Genomic DNA, 12,923 nt, shown 5'->3' on the forward strand with positions numbered 1-12,923 from the left:
CCCCGCACCCCATTACGAGCAGAGAGGTCTTGCACCTGTGAATGTACTAGAAACGAATATTCATAATGGTTACCAGTTTTCCTACGGCTGGAATGCGTACCTTATCTTCCACGTGGATGTCACAAATGTCACAATGATTCTTCTCAACCTGGAGGGTTTCAGTGCTGTCGGGCACCGCACTGTCCTTTGCCTCAGGCTCAAAGAAGGGTCTACCTCCCAAACCTTTGAGGTGTAGCCCCGAGCTCACCACCGTGCACTGTTGCATTAGAACACAGGAGCGTAAGCCTCTGTGGGGTCCTTACGAGATCACCTTACGGCAACATGACTTTCTTCGGCCTATTGTTTAAAGAGTCGCTTCCTAAAATACCCTTATCTAATATTGCATGGCACGGATCGGTGACATAAAACCACTATGTATGAAGACTCTGGGCCTGCTTTCCCTAACACGAGAATATTTCGTACCTAATAGCGGTGCCGCGAGGATTAAATGAGATAATGTATGTAAGACGCTAAGCACAATGTCTGGGGCAGTGTAAGAGCTCAGGAACGGTCGCTATTCTTATTTTAGCCCCGGGAATTTATGTCGGCCCCGAGCCCTTATTTTGCAGGTGCAAAAATTAAGCCTCAGGAGAGCGGACTTCCTTGGGCTCTAGTTCTAATGTTATTGTCTCGGATAAGCAGCTTAGCGGCCGTGCTGGAGGCCGGGGGCGCGGGCGAAGGTGCCTGCGGGACCCCCGAGCGCGGAGCAGCGGACCAGCCCCGGGGAGCCGTGGGCGCGGCGGGGCGCGGGCGGCATCCATCACTGCGGAAGCCACTGGCCGGAAACCCCAGGCCCTCAGCGCGGGTGGTCAGCAGGGCCGAGGGCGAGGCCAGCACTGGGACGGTGCGCTGAGCCCGGATCCCGGTTCGCTCGGCTTGAAAGCCGGGCGAGAGCGCCTTATCTCGGGGTGGGGGAGGTTAGAGACGAACGGGGCGCTCGGTCGGGCAGGTGGGAGTTACCCCACCCTCAACGCCTTCCGCCGAGGGGGGCCGCCTCTCCTCCGGCGAAGGCAGCGGCCGGCCCCGCAGGGAGCGAGGCGGGCACCTCGCCTCCGGCTCCGGCTCCGGCGCGGGGGCCGCGCGAGCTCGGACCCGGCCGTCCGCGCGCCAAGCCGCGGCGGGACAGCGGGAGGCGGCGCGCGGCCCACACGCGCCCCGGGCTCGCTGGCTCTAAGATGGCGGCGGAGGCGGCTCGCTCACGCCCCGCCGCCCGCGCTCCTCCGAGTCGCGAGCGGGCCGGAGCGCCGCGAGCAGGAGGGCGCGGGCGGCTCGGACCTTCCAGTCCGGCGCGGGCCCCGGAGCCTCGAAGCCTCCAGGCGCCGCCAGAAGCCGGGAGGCGGATGCAATTGGGCACACCACCGCCGGCGCCTCACAAACCAAGGGGCGGGGGGATGGGGGGGTGGGGGAGAAAAAAAAAAAGAGGAAAAAAAAAAAAGGGCGAGCGAACGGCGGCACATCCGGGACCTTCCGTCCGCCCCGCCCCGGAAGTGACGTTTCAGGCCAGGAAAAAAAAAAAAAGGGAGGAGCGCGCTCTTGAAAGTGGATTCTATTACGCCGTAGTTGGTCTCCCAAGAGTGTCTGGAATGGCCCTCGACACCCCCTCTCCCGGGTTAGTCGTTCCCCTCTCGCGGCTCTGGGGCTTCTCTGCACAAAGCCGGCTGCCGGAACTGGCAGCCTTCGTCACACAGAAAGTACCCCTCGCACCACCACGCCCCTGAAGTCCCCCCCCCGCCCCCCGCCGCTGCCTCGTCGGCGCGTGTAGCGAGCGCACCTCCGAGAGGACCCTGGGGTGACCTCAGCCCCTGCCAAAGCTAAGCGCAGCTCTTCGGGGCCCTGGCTCGGAACCCCGCCTCGCACTCCTCCCTCCGCCCCTCCCAACAGCGGCCCGGGGTCGGGGCTGTCCGTCACGGTGCTGAGCCCGCCCCTTCCGGCGGCTCGCCGGGCCCGCCTCCTCCCCTCTTCCCTCCCCGCCCCTCCCCGTGCGAGTGTCTCCCTCTCCCTCTCGCTCCCTCTCTCTCTCTCCCTCTCTCTCTCTTTTGTGAGTTATAGCAACCGTTGCCTTGTGAATCAAGCGCCATAGTCACCGTAGTCCTGGCGACTGTTACCCATCAACAACAACTACTCCTCTCCTCCTCCTCCTCCTCTTCCTCCTCCTCCTCCCCACCACCACCATCTCCATCACCCACCAACAACACCACAATAATCCACAGCCAAGGTGAATATTCTTCGGTCTGTACATGTGTGTGGGAGCGTGTGGCTGCGTGTGAACGCGTGTGTCCGTGCGCGCGTGTGTGTGTGTGTCCGTGCGCGCGAGCCGAGTGTGGCTGTGCGGGGGTCTCACTCCTGACACCGGGGGCTGCCGCTGCGGCGCCGCCGCCGCCGAGGGGCTCGGCGCCCCGGCGTGTTTACAATGGACCGAGCGCGCGGCGGCTGGCTCGGGGGTGTGGGCGCCGCGCCGCCCCGGCCCTCGGCGGCCGCGCGTCAGGGATGGAGCGGGAGCGCCGGGGGCTGCGGAGCCGGGCGGGAGCGGGAGCCCCGGGTCCCCGGCGCGGACGGCGGCGCTCTCCCCTAGGTCCGGCTCGGAGCAGGAGGGTCAGGTGAAGCGAGGAGGCTGGCTGGCTTTCTTTCTCTGATTTTTTTCCTGCTTTCCCCCGAGCTGCTCGTCTCCTGCTGATCTCAAAACCGAAATAGGCAGCAGCGTGCCGGGGGGGACCCCAGAGGTGGTGTTTTGTTGTTGTTGTTGTTGTTCACTTGCGGGGCCTGGTTTACGGCTTTCGTTGTTTTTACCCTCGTACGACGGTGAACTTTTCCCACCGCCCCTTCCCTCCGTTCGTTGCCCCTCTTTGCCTTGTGCTAAAATGGGCTGCTCTCCTTGGGCCGTCATCAGCCGCACGGTTTCTTGTTTCTTGTTTCTTTTCTTTTTAAAACTGTGTTTTCTTTGTGCTGCAAACAGTCTTAATATCCATTCAGCACTCTTCCCTCCCCCCCCCCCCCCCGCTTCTCCTCCTATCCGCCCCCCCCCCCCCCCCCGACCCTTTGCACACACATTGAAACCAGGGGCCTCTTCGCTGGGCTCTTTGCTGCCCTGGAAAAGAGATTTTTAAAACAAGTCTCTCCCCGCTCTCTTTCTTTTTTGGTGTGTGTGTGTGTGTGTCTGTGCGTGTGTGCGCGTGTGCGCGCGCGCTTGTGATTTAAACCAGATGCAGGGCATCTGTGATACTTGGGTTAGTAGTTATTGACAGTGCTTTATCCTTCCTGTGGGGGTGGGAGGGGTGGTCGTGAGGCTCCATTTCACTTCGATGCACCTCCCTCCCCGCAGTGGAGAGTGCTGACAATTTTCATTGTGGTTAGGAGACTTGGGGTGTGATAAATAGGGAAAGGACAGAAGGAAGCCTTGTGGGAACTCAGTTTGCGGTGTTATTTGTGACAGTTGTAGTACTTTAAAGAGTTTTTCTTTTTTTTTTTTTTTTTTTTTTACCCCTTCTTCATCTTCTCTGTTCCTTTTCCTTTGAGAGTTGAAATTGAAGTCAAGTTGTTCATAAAGAATGTATGAAGCTTCTCAACTTGAAACGTGTGTATATTTCACTCTCTTTGTGGTTGTTAAGATCTAGGCATGTGTGTACTTAACATACTCTTTTTTGTTTACTCTTTTGGTTTTCTTTGGACAGTGACTTGGAACCTGCTGACGAGAGACAACTTTTTCCTTTTTAAGTCTTTCTTCTAAAAAAAAAAAAAATCTATCTTTTCCCCTTCTGTAGCTTTGAATACTTACTAATCCTCAAGTAGTAGGCTCTTGGTTAGAGGGAGCCCAGTGTTACAGATCCTGTAAATTTGCTCATTTTTCAGCCTCACGTTTAATTGGGAGGTTATTGGGTAAAGGGTTTCATAATGAACGTGGGCTAAAACAGGTACAACGTATAATGTACTGTTCTGTTTGCACATATTGAAGTTTCTAATTTGGAATTTTAAAATAACGTGTTTAAACAGTCTTCTTTCTCACAGCAAATGCATATTGATTTACCTAACAGAGCAGCCTGTGAATAATGTGACAGTGTTAATTATTCTCGAGATTGTCAATGACCAGGTTGGGTAATTGTAACGCCATTAAGGCTAATATTTTGTAAAGTGGGAGTTGGGGTTAAAAAAAAAAAAAAAACAAACTCTTTGAATTCATTTCCTTGTGAAGAAGTCTTTCTCAGAGCGCTCCAATCTCTTTATATTTATTCCCCAACCTGGGTTCCATGCAAATTTCTAATACTAATTTGTTTTTGTTTTTGTTTTCTGTTCAGATGAGTGTCAAATGGCTGAACACTTTTGGGTGGTGAAGCTCCTGGGTCCCATAAACTCTCTCCAAAGTTAATAGGAGTTTTGCTGTCTTGAGACGGTTTCAGACTTTATGCCATTTACATAACAGGTTTTCAGCCAAGTTGATTATATGCTATAATATTACGGTTTAATATTTTTATTTGCAATGTCCAAGAACTTGTTCGAGGCATTTCACTTGTTACAGCCGTCTCAAGTTTTCTCTAATTGAGATTTTCCATTTACAAGTTGATTTGAGAGCAGAACTTAAATTGAATTCTATTACCTGCTTTTAAAAGCACTTAGGTGGTATAAAAGTTGCTGTTAGAGATGCTTTGAGCTCAAGTATGTCAGCATTATTCATATGGATTGAGTAAATTGTCGCCAGAAGTACTAACATAGGGATAAATTTTAAAAGTTTAACACAAGGATGAATACTTAGCATTTAGTTTCTTCTCTCTGTGCTGGTTTTCCTTGGAAGTACTATAGTACGTATTGGCATTCTCCTGTGTTCTCAGTTTTTTAGACTAAAATCTGTGGAAGTGACCATGCTATAAAACTAAAAGTGTTAAAATAGGTCTTAATTGTAACTTGTTTCCGGTAGCTAAATATCTGTGATCCATTGTGCGTCATAATGCCTCTCTACATCTTTTTGATTGTTTTGCCTATAAGTTGCATTAAATGGTGTGGGCATATTTATGTAGTACATTTACACGCATAATATCCTAAGCTAAAATGCACTTGTAAAGTGCATCATTCCACAGTATTTTCATTAGATGAGCTAGTTATGCCCAATTTAAAAAAATAATACATTGTTTCTCTAGTATTCAGGTAGTCTTGTACTCAGGGACTCACAGGGTTTATAATTTATTCATTTAACATCCTTTAACACTAAACAGGTATTTTTTACCCTAAACAAGTTCAATATGGTAAACTTTTTCCCATTAAAAAATTAACAGAAAATGAATGAACTGTTAGTCAAGATAGATTCAATGTATTTAAATGATGATATGTTACTTTTGGTAACATGTTTCATTCTTGAGGAAGTTGATGTGAGTGATTTTCTCTAAGCTTCCAACTAAAGAAATTGGTAGATGGAATGTGTGTGTGTGTGTGTGTGTGTGTGTGTGTGTGTGTGAGTGAGTGTTTAAAAGGAGGTATATAGCATAGTGTGTGAGAAGAGTTACATTTTTTTTTTTTTCCCCTGACTGGGCTTATAGGAATGTTACTTTGTTCTTGGCATCTTTAGTGAGACTATGTTACAAGAAACAACAATAACCACAGAAGTAAGCTTTTAAATTGTGAAGAGTCTTCAAGGAAGTAAACCTTTAAATTATAAAGAGCCTGCTGGTTGTTTGTTTTTCTACTGAACATTGGGCAAAAATGCTCCACTTCCAGTTACTTAAAAACAACAACAACAAAAACAACAACAACAACAAAGCCCCCCCCCCCCCCCAACTCAGTTTCCCTAATGAAATCATTTGCCTTTAACTGTTTGGTATAGATTCCCAGTGGCCGTGGCAGAACATTTTAAATTCCTCTCTGTTCACAGGTGCATAGTGTTCCCATATTTTAGAAATCCAAGATTAAGTGGATTTGACTAAATCCAGCTTGTTAGGGACAGATGGCTGCTTTAAACAGGTGTCATTTTCATTTCTAGCGCATTGTGTTGGGACTTGTAGTGGTTCACAAAGGGCTATCTGAAGCAGGTGGCATCCTTTGCTTTGTCCTTAGTGAAATATACTTTCGGAGTTAATTATTTTCCTAGGAAGTTTTTTTTTTTTAAGTAAAAGTTTTGAACTATTCAAGTTAAGATTCGTAATTTAATTAAAATGACTTTTATTTCTGATTATCATTCTATTTTCACACTGTATAAGTTGTAAATCCTTTCACAAAACAACTTAAAAATTCTTAAAAGTAATCGGATATTCACTTTGAATCCAGAAAAAAGTACTCTGGAACATTTTACCCCGTCAGTCAAGTTTATCTGAAACAAAAAGCCAAAGCTGATTTAAATAAAGTGAAATTTGGTTGACATGACAACTTTTGTGATGTCATATTTAAAGAATTTTTTTTGACAGCGTTATTTTAATGAGTGATAAATGTTGGAAACCAGTATTTTGTTTGTTCATTATTTTAAATCTTTTTAATTGAAAACATTTTCCAGTTGTTTCTATAACATTTTTAAGTGGTCTTTTTAAATGCAAATTGTTTTTAAGCATTAATGTTTAAAAATATGTACCAGAGTAAATAAAAGAGTATCAACCTATTGATTTCTAAGGTTCATTTTTACTTTGATTCTATCCCTTTTTTTGTGGTAATTTTATACATCTTATAACAGATGCACCAGGGGGTGCTATGCTGTTTGCAGCAATGAGATTATCATCACCACAAATGTGAACTGATTAGAACTTTTATTTAAAGAAAAAATTTTAATTATATATGCATTCAAGCATCTAATAGCCTTATTTCTATGGAGCTTAAATTTAATATACTATGTTAATTGGCAATTTTGTATCAGAGCCTCTTTCTGTTTGGCTAGGATAATATATATTAGCACAACATAAAATATCAAGACTGATCGGTTTGGCATAGTTTGAATGTCAGCATTAGTCCTTTAGGTACGGGCATTGGTCCTGTTCCTACACAGGTGTATCTGTCTCTGTCTCAAAAATTTCGGTTAACTTGAGAATCACACTGTTTGGGCAGTATGGCTCTGGACTCTGTAGATTTGGTATTGTTGGCACACATCAACGTATTGTGTGTGTGTATATATATATATATATATGTATATATATATATATTTTTTTTAATGTTTATGTATTTTTGAGAGAGACAGAACATGAGTGAGGGAGGGGCAGAGAGAGAGCGAGACACAGAATCCGAAGCAGGCTCCAGGCTCTGAGCTGTCAGCACAGGGACCGACAACGGGTCTCAAACCCATGAACTGTGAGATCATGACCTGAGCCGAAGTCGGACGCTTCACTGACTGAGCCACCTAGGCACCCCTACATATTGTATATTCTTAAAACATTTTTGTATGGCATAATTAATGCTATGTTTTTATTGTATGATTTTTAAAAAAACTACCTCAAACATGTGAGTGGTAGTAATAGTTGTCGGACTAATTGAATCAAGAACAGTAATAATATTAAAATTGTCTGGAGAATTCAGCCCCCACTTGATGCTATTGGAGTAGTCTTGTTTGAAAATTTAATTTGGCTTTATTATCTAAGAACTTTTAGATTTTCTGACTTGCCCTGTGCCATATACTTCTAAACTAGAAGTGGTTGGGTATTGCTTTCTCTGCGTTTAGCGTGAGGTTTTTTTTTTTTTTTTTTTTTAATGTTGCATATTTATATTTGAGAGAGATAGAGACAGAGTGTGAGCTGGGGAGGGGCAGAGAGAGGGGGAGACACAGAATCGGAAGCAGGCTCCAGGCTCTGAGCTGTCAGCACGGAGCCAGATGTGGGGCTCGAACTCACGAACCACGAGATCGTGACCTGAGCCGGAGTCAGACATTTCACTGACTGAGCCACCCAGATGCCCCTAGTGTAGCGAGAATTTTTAAGGGGAACTATAGAATCCAATCTTTGGGCCCTTCTAGCATCATTGACTTTCCTCTGTCAGCAGTATATACTCCAAAAGACAAACATGGAGACAGGGGTAGCCAGCGTCTTTCTCAAGTAAGCTTAGAAAGGTCTATCATATAAGCTTTTCTGTTCAGATAATAGATGTATGGGTTGATCTATACTATTATCCCACATTTAACTACAATCAGCAAAATGTGATATGTTTCAGAGTACCTTTATAAGAGGTAGTAAGTACTTCATGTGTTGGAATGTCAAAGAACCAGAAACATCAAGAGAGAATAACTGATTGATGGTGCACCCGAGAGCAGGGAACGGGCAGAGAGAGAGGGGGGAGAGAGAATCCCAAGCAGCGCTGTCAGCAGGGAGCTGGGGCTTGAACCCAGGAACAGTGAGATCATGACCTGAGCGAATGAACCACCCAGGTGCCCTGAGAGCAACTGTTTTTAAATACTAGTTTTGTTAAAATAGGTTAGGCATTTTTCTTTTACAGTGTGGTTTGACGGTTTACCAGTTAGTTTCTGCCGCTAAGATTTTTTTTTTTTTTAATGTTTATTTATTTTTGAGAGAGAGAGAGAGAGACAGAGTGTGAGTGGGGGTGGGGCAGAGAGAGGGGAAGACACAGAATCTGAAGCAGGTTCCAGGCTCTGAACTGTCAGCACAGAGCCCCGCGGGGCTCCAGCTCACCAGCCATGAGGTCATGACCTGAGCTGCAGTTGCTTACCCGACTAAGCCACCCAGGCGCCCCAAGATTTTTAAAGTATATTTATGATGTTTTAAAACCTTTATTTTTGAAGTTTTATTTTTCATATCAAAGTATAGGATGCACTTAATGAAAACAAATCAGTTAAAAAAATTGAAATATATTTAGAGTATCAAATTGGTATGTATTTTGTTCTTAAAATAAATTGATGGGATAAGTAAATTGGTTAAGAACACAGGCTTTGGGGTCAGATTTCAGATGATCTTATTAGCTGTGAGGCCTTGGACAAGTTATTGAGCTTAACTTGCCTCAGTGTTCTCATCTGAAAAACAGGATCCCCCTTACCAGCCTTATGGGGTTTTGTGGAGATTAAAGATAATTCTTGTAAGATGCTTTGCTCAGTATTTGATACAGAATACATGATCAATATGCGTTGATTCTTACTATTAGAGAATACTGAGAAGATGCCCATTCAAATCTTTTTCCCACCTAAGAATTCTTTTAATATGTTCCTGATCACTTCAGTGGCCCCTAAGTTTTGAAAGATTTTGCCCTCATTAAATAATTATTCTCTCCTCCCCTACTTTTAAAAATAAAGACAAAAATCGATCACAGGTTTGGATTACTTTTTGATAACCAGTCTTCTTATTACACTGAATTAATAGGATGTTAGCCCAAAGTTGTATTTTAGTTCAACTCTGCAGCCTTACAACAATGGCATTCTTTTACTACATTTTTAAAAATGTTTTTACTTTATTTTTTGAGAGAGAGCATGTGCAAGTGGGGGATGGGCGGGGGGTGGGGGGGAGGACAGAGGATCCTAATCTTGCTCTGTGCTCACAGCAGTGAGCCTGATGCCGGGCTCGAACACACAAACCGTGTGAGATCATGACCTGAGCTGAAGTCGGACGCTCAACCGACAGAGCCACCCAGGCGCCCCTTCCTACATTTGGACAACTCTCCTGGTCCAGAGATCTCAGACTGAGAACTAATAATGCAGCATTTCATATACTCTTAGGATTCCCATTGTCCATTTCATTGCCCAATTTATATTTTGTTTTGCACATGTTATACATGAGTTCATTTGAGAACATTTTGTACTGTATTTATAGACTTTGTATAAAATGTTGTCATTAATATATAATGGCAATAAATAGCTGTATAAAGATGAGTTCATCAAAGAATTATTCTATAATTTCATAATGCACTGCTTGGAATTGTTCTCTTACTAAGGGTAGAGAAATGTGTGAGGTCACCACTTGTGGACCTATAGCAATAAGTAATTTTGGAATAATTTGCCAGCCCTAATCTTGAGCTATAAAGTAACCTTGGAATGTTATGCAGTAAAACGTAATGTGAAATTATAGAGGAAAACATGTCATTTTGGCTCCCTTTCTTTGGCGATTAGAGATGTTTAAAGAAACATTTTAGTTGGCTATTTAGTAATTTGCTATGTATCTTTTTTTCTAAGCATTTTGACTGAGAATGATTTTTTCGTTTCGTTTTAGAGTGATCTAGATAGTCCTGATCTTTCTTGAACTGGAAATGTGAGTTATACATCCCAGTTAAAGTTTACTCAGTACTGCGTCTCATTTTTTTTTCCTGAAGCCTTTTTATAAATAGTGGGTTTTTGCCTGCCTCCCTTGTCTCACCTGTTCTCACTCTCCCCATTCCTGTTAAGTGTTTAATTATATGACTCCCTTTCCATTCTTTTTTATAGATAATTAGGCTAATAGATATAAGCAGACTCTCAGCTCAGCCATCTCCTCTGCTTCTTTTCTTCCAGTGAATTTCACACACATTTTAAAAGGAACTTATGGGGAAAAGGTAGGAAACGTGACTTAGGTGGCAAGGTTATACCGTCATTATTTTCTTACGAGTTCTGTCTGTCTGATTGCCCTCTTGAACAAATGCATCTCCTTGTTGCACTAATGATGTAACCTGAGCATGATTTTGCTCTGGGAGGCTCCCTTCCTCGTCTTGGCTATGCACTGGCCTCTGGCTAAGCCCTTTAGTTTAAATGTCTAGTCTAGCCCCAAAAGATTATGTTTGCACATCACATATGTCTGTCCATTGCTGACTCTTAATCCCTAGAAACTTCTTTCTCACGACTCTTAAGAGACGCTGTAATGCCCTTTCAGTACCGATTGCCTTTGCTTTGCCCAGTCGGGACGACCAGAGGATGTTGATGCTTCCTGTTGAGGCAGAAATGGGTAAGGGCTAATCGGAGCTGAGCCCAGGAAAACTAAGAGCGAGGCAGCTAGCCTGGAAGTAAAGGCGTACTAGCTGGTGATGGGAGACAGATCTGCTGAGAAGGAATGTGGAAGGAGAAAGAAGAGAGGGCGATGGATGGGGCTGGGAAATAAAGCCCTCAAAAGTGCCAGCCGAAGGAAGATAAAGAGGAGAAAGCAAGGTCTGTTCTGGTACTCAGGTTGCCACTAAGTGCCAGACCTTAGGCTAGTCACGTAAACCCTCTGGGTCTCAGTTTCTCCATCTGTAAAATGAAGCAGTAGGCCTATGTGATCCCTATAGCCCTCTGAGCAGTAGTCGGTGCTTCCGTGGTGAGATTGGCACCAAAGGGAAATGTTACCAATAACATAGAGCCGGGAATTGATACTTCCTTTCCCGATGGACTGAAAGGCTAGCATGTGCTTGCCCATTCTTTCTTTTGGTGAGAACAGCAGAGAAAGCAAATCCGGAGCCTGGGTCTAGCACGACGGCCACACCGCTGACCCAGTCTCAGAAGGTCCCACCATTTCGGTGGCCCCCGTGGGGAGCGGTGGCCAAGTGCCCTGGTTTCCTCACCCACATAGGAATTAGCTGTGTCTCACAGCCCGAGCTCCTGCCGAGCCGGCTCCTCTGTGTGTGTGTGTGCCAGACAAGAGTCTGACAGTTGGGGCTCCTGCCTGTTGCTCACCAATGAAATATTTAAAACAGGACATAATTTCCCAAGTCTGTGGACAGGCAGTTCGACGGAGGGAGAAAAAGGGAGGGAGGATAATGTGAGCTGTCCCATCAAAAGAAATAAAAATTTAGATTTCTGTTTATCTCATTTTTCAGCATTTCTTCCCCAGTTATTATAGCCTTGACTTTTTCTTCTCTTCATGCTATTCAGCTGCTTTTGAAAAGAACTGAAGTCCTGTCAAGGAGTCTGGGCGAGTGCCTTTGGATTACTTTGGGGCCCTGCTCAGGGGGGGCCTTCCCCCTCACTCATGCTCCTATTCTTTTTCTGTCTTTTCCATTGGTGATCCTACTGCTCTCCCTCCCTGCCCCGAATGTTGTTTATGTTTACATAACCATTTTTTAAAAATTCAGGTTTGATGGCAGGAAAAATATTGTGTCTTTTGGTCAAGAAGTGTGCATTTTCATAACATTTTACTTTAATGGTAATGTGGCAACCAGACTCAAGATTGTAGAGCATTGCAGAGCGTGGAAGGAAGCATTCTTTGCATGAGTTCAAGATAAGTCTTATGTTCTGCTGGATGTCCCCTCTTTTACCAATCTGATAAGCGTATGAGAGATTAAAAGATTGTAATTATTGTTGTTTTTAAGACTACTTTTGAATGATCATTTTTATTGATTTATAGAAACCTAGTTAAGTGTGTGAACTGCATCCAGATTCCAGCGGTTTTTAGTATTTTGTAATTTCAAATGTAATAACTATCATTCTTTTTTAATTTTTTTTTAATGGTTATTTATTTTTGAGAGAGACAGCGTGTGAGCAGGGGAGGGGCAGAGAGAGAGGGAGACACAGAATCTGAAACAGGCTCTAGGCTCCCAGCTGTCAACATAGAGCCCGACGCAGGGCTCAAACTCATGAGCCGTGAGATCACGACCTGAGCCGAAGTCAGATGCTCAACTGACTGAGCCACCCGGGCGCCCCTAACTATCATTCTTAAACATGTATCTGACCCTGTTTTGTCTCAGTCAGCATAGTTTGTTTTAATATGCACAACCATTTTAGAAAGTCCTTGCTTGTCACTAAGGTTTCTCTCTTCCTTGCTTTATTTGTGGGGAGGTAGATGAGGGAGAATACTGGAGAGAGGCAGGAAGAAGAGATACATTTACAAATCATATCCTGTTTGCATTGTTAAACACCTGTGCATTGCGTACTCTGTGCGGTTACTTTTCCTGGACTGTCAACCTTTGGTGGGGGTAGGGTGGGAATTGGAGGCGTGGGCAGGGGCAGCCAGAGGTGGCTCAGCTGATCCAGTGTTTCTTCCAGTTCTTTTTCCTTTTCTGCTGTAGTATTGTGCAGACTATATGTGCTTTTGTGAGGATAGGTGTCT

The 12,923-nt window shown here is 44.9% G+C and overlaps 1 protein-coding gene across 6 annotated transcripts in view; it reads left to right on the top strand.

The window, feature by feature from the left end:
- Positions 1-2,094: 2,094 nt before the first annotated feature.
- RFX3 (regulatory factor X3) overlaps positions 2,095-12,923 on the top strand; it is a 284,537-nt gene continuing 273,708 nt past the window's right edge. For 4 of the 6 annotated variants that reach the window (XM_042912320.1, XM_042912327.1, XM_042912321.1 and 1 more), the window contains exon 1: positions 2,209-2,254. The gene's annotated coding sequence lies outside the window, so the exon portion shown is untranslated. Of the gene's footprint in view, positions 2,255-12,923 lie in introns of all 6 variants that reach the window. The other 2 variants (XM_042912333.1, XM_042912324.1) reach the window with 2 other exon arrangements.

This window comes from Panthera leo, chromosome D4 (assembly GCF_018350215.1).
Source record: "Panthera leo isolate Ple1 chromosome D4, P.leo_Ple1_pat1.1, whole genome shotgun sequence".
NCBI classification, from domain to species: Eukaryota; Metazoa; Chordata; class Mammalia; order Carnivora; family Felidae; genus Panthera; species Panthera leo.